Genomic DNA, 11,690 nt, shown 5'->3' with positions numbered 1-11,690 from the left:
GGATGGGGTAAGGGGATTTGATTCAGTTGGCACGTAAAGGAAAACCTACCCCATTTGCAAGATCCAAAACTGAAACACAGAACCAGCCTTTGAATTTGGCCTTTCCCTGAAATTTGCTATGTACTTCTCCAGCGAAGTAGTGTGTACAAAAATGCACATACTAGGGTAAAGTGTGCATAAAAATGTGTGTGTGTGTGTAAATGACATTGTAATCGGGAGATATTCTGAAGATGGTCCCTTTCACTCTGGCCTTTGACAATCTGAGATGTGTGTTTTCAGGACAAATTCATGGGGGAAGAGCAGGCTATCATGTGTATATTAGGAGAGCCAGTGTGGTGTAGTGGTTAAGAGTGGTAGACTCGTAATCTGGGGAACCGGGTTCGTGTCTCCGCTCCTCCACATGCAGCTGCTGGGTGACCTTGGGCTAGTCACACTTCTCTGAAGTCTCTCAGCCTTACTCACCTCACAGAGTGTTTGTTGTGGGGGAGGAAGGGAAAGGAGAATGTTAGCCGCTTTGAGACTCCTTCGGGTAGTGAAAAGCGGGATATCAAATCCAAACTCTTCTTCTTAGGCAAAATTAAAATACAAGCACCTGTACATTAGGAGACGTTCACTGATGAATAGGCACATGAAAGCCACTTTAACTCACCTGGTGGATTCTGCACATGGAATTTGACATTTGCGAACCTGATTTTATTCCAGTTCTGATACAAAATGAGCTAACCTATCCCTCTCGGCTCCAGATTGGAACTCTGCTCTTCAGTGGGTGTTGCATTATAACTGATTGTGGCCACCTAGTTCTCAGCCGTTTAACTGTCTTGGAAATATGCGCCTTGGAGAATGAAGAAGCCGGCAAAGGTTTCCCCCCCTTTCTTGCATTTTAAATTCCCCCGCTGCTCTGTACACACTTGGGCATCACACCTTGTGTGCAGTGCCTGCGTTCAGGCCAGTACAGACATCTCTGGGGTGGGGAGACGAGAAGCCTGCCTCTCTCTTGGAGACAATGGCCCTTTCAGCAAGAGAGGGAGGCTGTGTTGGACAACCCAAGACACATTGCTGGGCTGGCTTGCATGGCGATGTGGAATAAATGGCCAGCCAAATTTGAAGTGTTCTGGCTCAGCTGGCTGGACCAAGCCTCTCTCCCCCAAGCAGATGGGCTCTTTGTGCGCGCGCGCATGCAAACCGTACATTTTTCCGCATGTGCGCTCACCCGTCACATATCTCCGAAGCAAACCCCAGCGCTCTGTCCTGCTCTCCAACTTTCCTTTAAGAGTCACCACGGGCTCGCTATCAAGCCGAGAGAAAATGCAGCCCGGGTGGAATTGGTTTGAATTAGTGGCAAAAGGCTCGGGGAACGGAAATGGAACATCAGCCTTAATGGGGCCTGTCGCTTCTGGTAACGCTAATGGCCCTGGAGTGACGCTTGCAGGGGTTCCATATGGGCCGGGGCCTCCGTCACCGTCTCCCGTGGCATTTGCTCCAAAGCAGCCGCACGAAAGCGTCACGGACGCGCTGAGCGAGCAGGCTTGGCGTGGCCACCTCCAGCACACTGCGGAAGATCCTAAAACATGTCATTCAGTGCGCAAGGCATGTGCATTGCCCCAAATGCGGCTGCCGGGCTGTTAATGAGAGCCAGATTGCATGGAACGTACAGTTCCAGTGTTCCTCCCTACGGGGCACTGAAAGCCAGGGGGTGGCCACCATCGCTCTGTGGGGCTGATGTTCCCCTGTCCTGCTCTTACGCAGCCGTGCAGATGTCAAATGGGAGACCCAGGGCCATGCATTTTTAAAAAATAAAATAAAAATGACTACCATCCCATGTGAATGCCATTTAAAATACCTCCCCCTGGTGGTGGTCACCCCATGGAGAACCTTATTCACAGCTTTGCAACAAGGAAACCGAGGCATGCTCTCCGCAGGACTGAGGAGTGCAGGAAGCTGCCATAGACTGAATCAGAACACTGGCCCATCTGGGTCAGTGTTGCTTACACTGATTGGCAGCGGCCATAGGCACCGGCTCCAGGAGTGCTGAGGCTCTGTGGGTCCTCAATTCTTTTTTTATTTTTTTGAGGGGGCTAGGTGCCCCATCGTTGAGGCCAGGCCTCCCTTGAGACTATTTGCTTGACAATACATGTAACTCCTGCCTTAGACTAGATGACCCTTTGGGGTCCCTTCCAACTCTGCGATTCTATGATTCTTTGGTTCTAGGATTCTGTGACCTCACCGCGGTCTGCCGAAGCCTTCAGACTTTGGTGCCACCCTGAATATCATAGCCCAAGTCCCACATGTATGCAAATGAAGAATCACATCTGTCTTTTCCTGCATCGATTGTGCAATTTATTCCAAGTCCAGGCAAAGGAGATGGGGATGGGTGGAGTTCCTTCCCACTGAATTCTTGTTATTTCTGTCATTTTGCTGTTGTTGTTGTTGTTGTTGTTTTCCAAGGAGGAGATGTTTCCAGCATGGTTTGTGAAGGAAGCTGGATCCCATCCACGGGTTGTGATGTATCCCCCACAATGCCACAAGGCGGCTGCTCCTCCTCCTCCTCCTCCTCCTCCTTCTTCTTCTTCTTCTGGATACGTTGTTGTGTCTCATTGTGAAGCCCTCATCTTCAAGGAGGACCATGTGCTGCAAATTAGGGATTCTTCCTTTATTTGCTACCCAAGGCAAAAGCATCTGCTTGCGGTGGAAGGCAGGCTGAGGTTGCATCAGGCTCTGCAAACGAAAACACCTGACCCTCAAAATGGGGCTTGGCTTGATCAAAAACCAAGATCTATTTAATCCAGCATCCTGTTTTCAGACATCCAGCAAGCAGGAGATAAAGGCAAATTTTGCATGTTTTCTTCTTCTTCACGAATAGATACATTTTTGTGCATTCTTTCCCTTAATGGATGCATTTTTGTGAAGAGCGTTCGGTTCAAGAACTGCGCTGCAAAATTCGGAGAAGTGTGAATTTATGCATGGCATGGAGAGAGCGGCTGGAGAAAAGTTTCTTTTCTCTGTCTCATAACACTAGCACTCTAGCATCCTGTTCTTCCAGTGGCCAGCCAGATGCCCCGTCTGGGAAACCAGCAAGCAGGGCTTGAGCCCAAGAGCCCTCTCCCCTCCTGTGGCTTCCAGCAACTGGTATGCAGAAGCACTGCTGCCTCTGACCGTGAAGGCAGAGCATAGCCACCTTCATGAATTTGTCTTGTCTCACTAGGTTGGTGGCCATCACTGCCTCCTGTGGGAGTGAGTTCCATAGTTTAACTAACGTGTCCTGAATCTTTCAGCTTTCTGCTTCATTGCGGATGCCCACCATGTCTAGCATTACGAGAGAGAGAAAAGCTTTTCTCTATCCACTTTCTCCATGACAGGCGTGATTTTAGACATCATGTCACCTCTTACCTGCCTTTAGGATATTGGCAGGCTGTTTTCCTTTCCTAATGATCCTAGTAAGAGCTGTTCTCCAGCAGAATGGACTCCGTTTGGAGGTTGTGGACCCTCCTTCACTGGAGGTTTTTAAGCAGAAGTTGGTTGGCCATCTGCCACGGATGCTTTAGCTGAAATTCCTGCATTCCAGGGAGTTGGACTAGATGACTCTGGGGGTCCCTTCCAACTCTACGATTCTATAATTCTGTGCATTCAAAGTTGCTACCAATAGGCTTCCCTGAAGAGAGAATCTTGAAGCAGATATATGGGTGGGTTTGGGAATGTCAGTCTGGATGATGCCCTGAGTCTCTTCCCAGTGGTGTAGGAAGGGGGCAAAGGGGGGGGGAGTGCCCCGGGTTCCAGCCTGGAGGGGTGACACTCTGGGTGCCCCCCCAGTGTGACGCCCCTCGCCTACGCCCGAGCCGGAAATAGCAAAGCGCACGCCGAGCAAGTTAGCCGTTGGCGTGCGCTTTGGAGGGGAGGGCTTCTCTTGGGCGCTGACGCCCCTCCCTGTCTCTTTTCCGCTCGGTAGCGCACATCCGCAGCGTTGTTACGCATGCGTCAAATGTAGTGACGTTGCCCATGCACACTACGGAGTGACTCTGCCCCCGGGTTTTCCGCCCCGGGTGGCGGAATGGCTTTCTCCGCCCCTGTCTCTTCCAATTCTTGGGGTTCAGTGAGATTTAGAATCCTAATAGAGGAAGTTGTTGAACTGGTCAGACAGGTTTCTTTGTAGGACAGCGATCTTAGCTGGCCACTTAAGTGCCCTCATCAGCATCACAAAAGAATGAGCAAAATTGCAACAGCTGCACCTAAGTGATGAGGTCCTCCAGTCTGGTGGGTGGGCTTTCCCCCCACCCAACTTGCTTGGCTGCTAGGTAGGAGAACGGAAGCCTGTGTTTTTGGGTGTGAGCTGAGCTGGAAGCCTGCATACTCTGCGCTGGCTCCAAAGCTGTGACTAATGGAGAAGCAAGATTTGTTGCGGAGGTTAATGCTGTGGCTCAGGTTGTATCCATGCATCAATAAAAACCATATATCCTAAAGACACCACAGTCTCCGCTGGCCTTCATTCCAAGGAAACTGAACTCTGAGCAGCCTCCCACTGCTCGGGGGGGGTGGGGGTGGAAGGTAACTATTCTGTGCATGCTCAGAGGTCACCTCCCCCTCAACGAGCATGACTGCATTTTCCAGGACGGCGCCCTGATCGGGAAAAACAAGCTCACATGTGTGAGCTCACAGGTTCAAGGGCTGACCTCTGGCTCAAGCGAAGCTGTTTCTTCAGAACTCTTGTCAAAAGGCTTGGACGGTGGGTTGGTCTTGGAACAAGCTGCCAAGGGTTTATTTTATTTGAAAAAAGGGAGACTGGGTCTGTCTGGTGGCCCCTGCAGCTATGCCGAGCGGGAGGGGCTGGAAAGACCCTAGAGGGGCATAAATTCAGGGGGGGCTGCTGGCACCAGGACCCCCATCTTCTTTCTCCAGGACCCTCCTCTTCACCCACCATGGTTAACTCTCCCAACTGAGGTGCGTGCCCTTCTCTCTGGAACACGTCCGCTGATCACCAAGGGGAGTCTCGCTGGAAGATCTCAGCCCTGTTTTCCTTTGCAAACATGCCCGGCGCAAGAGAGCCACACACGGCCTCTCCCAGCTTTGTGCGGTTTCTGGAGGAAGGGCCCGTCCGCCTTGCCAACCATGTTCTAAGCCTCCCTTTCCTGTGCCGGAGAGCCTGGAATGCTGCACCTGGAGACACACAGGGGCTATTCATGTCCGATGCAAGAGAGACTTATGTCACCCTCGAGGCCTGCCAAGGTCCCATTCAGCCTGACAGGTGCTTGGCGCACGGAGAGGGAAAGAGAGCTGGGAGTGGGGGGGATGTCAAGCAGCCAAGGCACCTTTGCAGCAACAGGCAGAACGAGCAAGAGGAGCCCAGAGGGAAAGAGCACTGACTTGCCAGCCTTGTTCGAAACAGCTTCTCCCCCTAGCCTTGTCTAAAAACCCAAGGCAGCATTGCAAAGAAAGCGATCCGTAATGTCAATGTTATTATCTAATGTCTTTATATCCCACCTTGGGATTCAAGGCGGCTTGCAACATTTAAAAATAGAAAGTGATAGAAACTCACGGTTAAACCAATATTTCAAATGCATTAAAAAAATTCACGTAGAAGCAGTTACAGTCCACGCTAATGCCCAGTTTGGCCTGACAGCAGCTCAGGGAACAGCATTGTCTGCACCTTAGTGTTTCACACCAGTACATGTGAAAAGGATCAATGGATCATAGTAGACCATGAGTCAACAGTGTGATGCAGCAGCAAAAAGGGCTAATGCAATTCTAGGCTGCATCAACAAAAGCCTGGTGTTCTGATCAAAGGTAGTTATAGTACTGCTGTATCCTGCCTTGGTCAGAGCCCACCTGGAGTCCTGTGTCCAGTTCTGGGTGCCACAGATTAAGCTGGAATGTGTGCAGAGGAGGGTGACCAAGACGATCAAGGGTCTGGAAACCAAGCCTTACGACAAGGCAGTTGGGTATGTTTAGCCTGGAGAAGAGAATATCTTCAAATATCTGAAGGGTTGTCGCATTGAAGATGGAGCAAGCATCTTTCTGTTGCTCCAGAGGGGAGGATCCAAACCAATGGATCCAAATTTAACAAAATTACAACTAAACTTTAGGAAGCACTTTATGGCAGTAAGAACTGTTTGACCGTGAGATGTACATCCTCAGAAGGTGGTGGAATCACCTTTGTCTGAGATTTTTAAAGAGAGGTTGGCTGGCCACCTGCCAGGTCTCCTTTAGCTGTGATTCAGGCGGTTCCCCCACTGCGAGAAGGGAAGTTACAGGGAACCAGGCGGAGGGCCTTCTCGGTAGTGGCACCTGCCCTGTGGAAATCCCTCCCATCAGATGTCAAAACAGACAACCATCCGGTAGGCTGCTGTGAGGTCAGGAAACTGGGCTGGATGGGCCATTGCCTGATCTAAGAGGCTCTCCTTCTGTTCTTCTGTAAATAAAACCAGCAGTTAGAGCAAGACATGAAATGCCTGGTACGTGTGTCTGGGGCAGTAATCGTTGTTAGGAAAATAGGTGTGTTGCAAATTTTCTCTGAAAATTGTTGGAGAACATGGCAAGCCCAGATCTCATTTCCAGAAAGATGCAAGGCCACCAGGTATAAATTTTTCAGGACCTTTGAACCGCGGCGACCTCTGGGATGTTTATGAACACCCAGTGTCCTCCCAGCAGCTATTGACCTGTTGTATTCATGCACGGTTGCACTTCCTCCCTGGCGGAGTTTTAATCCACGTCTTTGTTTTAAGCTGCAAAGATGGCCCCCGGATCCAACCTGAAGCCTTTGGGGGGCCGTGCGGATTGAGCGCTGAGTGCCTGCAATGTGACTCACCCTCCGCTATGTTTAGAAGCCTTGCAGGATGCATTTTGCTCCGATTCCAAAAACATCTTTCCTTGCCCGAGTCAGGGCTCCAGTAAAAAGGGCGAAGATGAAAGGCCGGCTAATTCCAAGAGTTGCTCATGCTGGGGCCGGCAGGCGACTGGAGCTTTGTTGACCTTGGCTCCTCACGGGCTTGGCATGCTCTCGCCTCGCTCGGAATCGGCTTGTGGAGCTAATCTCTGTCTCCCACACCAGTCCCAGCCTGCCTTGTCCAACCCCCCTCAACTCAACGAGAGAGGGCCGGGGGGGGGGGGTGAGGAGCAGGACAAACTAGGCAACATCTTCCTCAGGAAAGGGAACACTCTGGGTACACAAATTCCCAGCGTGCTGCTTTGCAAGGGGAAAGGGGCACCCTTCCTGATCTCTGCTGGAGCCAAGGTGGAGGAGATACCTGTAAGGGTGCGAATGTCCATGCAATAATAGAATTGGAAGGGACCCCAAAGGCCAAGTAGTCCAACCCCTTGCGATGCAGATGGCCATCCAACCTCTCTTTAAAAACCTCCGAGGAATGAGAGTCCACCGCCTTCCAAGGGAGTCCATTCCACTCTGGAACAGCTCTCACCACCAGAAATTTCTTCCTAAGGCTTTGTTGGAATTGCCTTTTGTGTCATTTGGATGCGTTTGCTTGGGTCCTCCCTAGTGTTTAGTCGGTGTCTCCTTCTTCAGCCAGCGTGGTGTATTGGTTAAGAGTGGTAGACTCTTAATCTGGTGAACCGGGTTCGCGTCTCCGCTCCTCCACATGCAGCTGCTGGGTGACCTTGGGCTAGTCACACTTGTTTGAAGTCTCTCAGCCCCGCTCACCTCACAGAGTGTTTGTTGTGGGAGAGGAAGGGAAAGGAGAATGTTAGCCGCTTTGAGACTCCTTCGGGTAGTGATAAAGCGGGATATCAAATCCAAACTCTTCTTCTTCTTCACGCAAGGCACACTTGACATAACAGCCCTACAGCTGGACTCCTCGAGTCCAGCATCCTGTTTTCACAGTGGCCAACCAGCTGCCCCAAGTGGAAGCTCATAAGCAAAACCCGAGCACGACAGCAGCAAATCTCCCCACTTGAGAATCCCAGCAACTGGCATTATTCAGATTAACAAGCCTAAACTAGTCGCGCCCATTAGCGCCCATGGGTTTACTCTAAGACTAGCCTTTGATGCAACCTCTAGGCAGCTATCTGTAATTCAGCAAGGAAATGGAGTTAAGTTCATCAACCCTAGAAAATTCGGTTAGATCAAATAAGTTTACTAGTTTGAAATAAGAAGGTAAGGAGGAGGCTGCTGGATCAAGGCCAATGGCCCAGCTAGCCTGTCCTCACAGCGGCCAACCAGATGCCTGGGGGGAAACCCAGAAGCAAGACCTGAGCAGAAGAGCATTCTCCCCTCCTGCAGTTTCCAGCAACTGGTATAAGAGAATAGCACTCATGGCTAGCAGCCATTGGTGGTCTTACCTTCATCACTGTCTCCTGTGGAATGAGTTCCAGTCTATGAAGGGGAATTTCCTCTTACCTGTCCTGAAACTCCCAACATCCGGCTTCATTAAATGGCCCCACCTGGGTTCTAGCATTATGCTGGAGGGGTTATGGAACTCATTGCTACAAGATGTGAAGCTGGCTATTACTTTAGATGACTTTTCAAGGGGTCTTGCCAAGGATTTACAAAGGATAAGTGTATCAGTGTAGTCATGATTTTACTTTATTTGTTGACTACTTTTTACCACAGTGTGTTCACAAAGCAGTTTCCAACAACAGTTATTGAAACAAATCAAGAACCCAAGTACCACAACGTTTAAAACCACAGCATTCATCTTCTCCCATATGAACCTAACTGGGCTCTGAGAACTTCAGGGCAGGCCCGTCTCTCAGTCCTCCCACCCTCACAGGCACAGTTGATGGGGCTGCAGGACAGGGCCTTCTCAGTGGGTGCTCCCAGGTTTTGGAACTCCCTCCCTGGAGAAACCAGACTAGCTTCCTTGCTGTCCTTCTGCCGGCAGGTTTTATTCCAAAAGGCCCTTGGGAACTGATTGGTGTTTAAGGAAGGGGCTTTTAATAGCACTGCACTTTCATGATCTGCATTTTAATACTTTTTAAAATACAGTCGTACCTTGGATCTTGAATAGCTTGCGAGTCTAACGTTTTGGCTCCCGAACGCCGCAAACCTGGAATTGAGTGTTTCAGTTTGCAAACGTTCTTTGGAACCTGAATGTCCAACATGGCTTCCAGTTAGCTGCAGGAGCTTCCTACAGCCAATAGGAAGCTGCGCCTTGGTTTCTGAACATTTTGGAAGTCGAACGGACTTCCGGAATGGATTCCATTCGACTTCCAAGGTACGACTGTATCACTTTAATCCTATAAGAATTTAATTATTGTCCTATATATGTTTTCAGCTTTTTGTATTTCATCTGCATTTCAATTCGTGTAAGCCACTTTGAGTCCCAGTCGGGAAGGAAAAGTGGAATATAAATAAACACATTAACAACAACAACAACAACAACAACAACAACAACAACAACAACAGGACAATGGAACTCTTGAAAGGCAAAGCTGGGCTCCTTTCGTGTCACTTAAATCCATTGCTCAAGGTCCCACGTTCTTGAGCAGCAAAAAGAAGCTTGCTTCATTTTCCATGAGGCGGCCCTTTAGATATTTGAAGATACCTATCATGTCTCCCCTTCTCCAGGCTGAACATACCCAACTTCCTCAACCATTCCTCATAAGACCTGATTTGCAGACCCTTGGTCTTCTTGGTCGCCCACCTTCCAGCTGGTCGATATCCTTCTGAGAAAGTGGTGCCCAGAACTGGCCAAGTGTGGTCTGACCAAGGCAGAATGGAACGGGACTATTACTTTCCTAGACTTTTGTTGATGCAGCCTAGAACTGCATGAGATCTTTTTGCCGTTGCAGCACACTGTTGACTTGGTGTTAAACTTGTAGTCTCCTAGATCCTTTCCGCATGTCCTTTAGGTATGGCCTGCTGTTACCTCCCCACCCCCCACCCCACCCTGCTCTCTTAATTCCATTGCCATGCCACTCCTGGCCCAATTCCTCCCCTGCAGCACATCAAAAGAGGCAGGTGCCGTGTGCAACTTGTGTGTTCCTCTTGCGCAGCCCCGAGCACGCTACAGTCAACCTGCCTTGGATCCCTCTCTGCATGCTTGTTTTGCAATACTCCACCACAGCTGCGTAAAAAAGGGAAAAGGGGGAAAGAAGAGAGAGAGAGAGGCTGTGTTCATTCAGAAGCAGAATCCACATCCGCCCAGACAGGCCATCTGGAGCCATCCAGAGCCAAGTGGAAAAGATAGAAACCCACTTGAGAGAGAGAGAGAGAGACAGAAGAGCAACAGGCAAGTTCTTGAAGAGACAGAGGCCGTCTCTAATTGAGGGCATTTCGATTGCTTCTTGGTCAGTGACCGGAGGCTTCCCGCCAGGCTCAAAACAGCTGGGCGTGCAAACATCTGGCCGGGGTCCCTCACTGGCTGCCCCCTCCTCCCAAGACGGCGCATCGTCAAGCTGTGCAGTTATTGCCGTAGAGAGCCAAGGGCGCTTTCCCCTCTCCAGCCTGGTTTTGCTTTTTGCCCATCGCTTCTCGGCCCTTCAAAGCTCCTGGAGGGGTCTTGCACAGAGACAGACCAGCATTTCAAAAATCGGGCAGGAACTGAGTGGCTGGGTGCCATCACAGGACACGCCCAGCGTTAAGCCGTGGAATGGGTGATGGCGGCAGTTTGGGGTCTGCAGGGCACACGAAGGAGCCACGAGGGCTGGGAACTGTGGATGCAAGATGGGTTGTGCACACATTGGGGCCAGATAGACATCTGATGCATAGGGTGGCGGGGGGGGGGGGAGAGAGAGCATGTAGCCATCTAGATGTGTGTCCCTTGTGGGCTTATAGCCGAATAAAGTATCATCTATCTATCTATCTATCTATCTATCTATCTATCTATCTATCTATCATCTAGATGTGGTTCCCTGGTGACAGGCCATACCGGTTGGGCTAAGGGCAGCTGGAGTCCAGAAACATTTGGCAAGCCCCCATGGCTGTGCCAGTCATTGAGTAGGGCAAGCTAAGTGGACCACAAGTTTAACATGAGCCAACAGTGTGATGCAGCAACGAAAACAAGCTAATGCAATTCTAGCTGCATCGACAAAAGTCCAGTGCCAGATCATGGGAAGGCATAGTACCTCACTATTCTGCCTAGGCTAGCCCCTAAAGCACAGTTTAGGAAGGATATTGATAAGGTGGAAGGTGTGCAGAGGATGGCAACCAAGATGATAAAGAGTCAGGAAACCAAGCCTTATGAGGAATGGTTGGGGCATGTTTAGCCTGAGGTCATATGATAGTCGCCTTCACATATCTGAACAGTTGTCCCTTGGAAGATGGAAACAGCTTGTTTTCTGTTACTCCACAGTGGAAGACCCAAAACAATGGACATACAGTGGTACCTCGGGTTACAAACGCTTCAGGTTACAGACTCCGCTAACCCGGAAGTAGTACCTCGGGTTAAGAGCTTTACCTCAGGATGAGAACAAAAATCATGTGCCGGTGGCGTGGTGGCAGCGGGAGGCCCCATTAGCTAAAATGGTACCTCAGGTTAAGGACAGTTTCAGGTTAAGAACGGACCTCCGGAACGAATTAAGTTCTTAACCAGAGGTACCACTGTAAATGACAAGAAAGGAGAGTCCAGCAAAATGTTAGGAAGATCTTACTGCTGATGAAAGCTGTTCAGCTGCTGAATGGACTCGCTGCTAAATGGTGTGGACTCTCCTTCAATGGAGGTTTTTAGAGAGAGGTTGGATGGCCATCTGTCAGGGCTTCTTTAGCTGTGATTCGTCCGTTCCACGAGGTAGTACTAGATGACTCT

Source organism: Lacerta agilis, chromosome 15, assembly GCF_009819535.1.
Source record: "Lacerta agilis isolate rLacAgi1 chromosome 15, rLacAgi1.pri, whole genome shotgun sequence".
NCBI classification, from domain to species: Eukaryota; Metazoa; Chordata; class Lepidosauria; order Squamata; family Lacertidae; genus Lacerta; species Lacerta agilis.
This window is presented reverse-complemented; position numbering follows the sequence as displayed.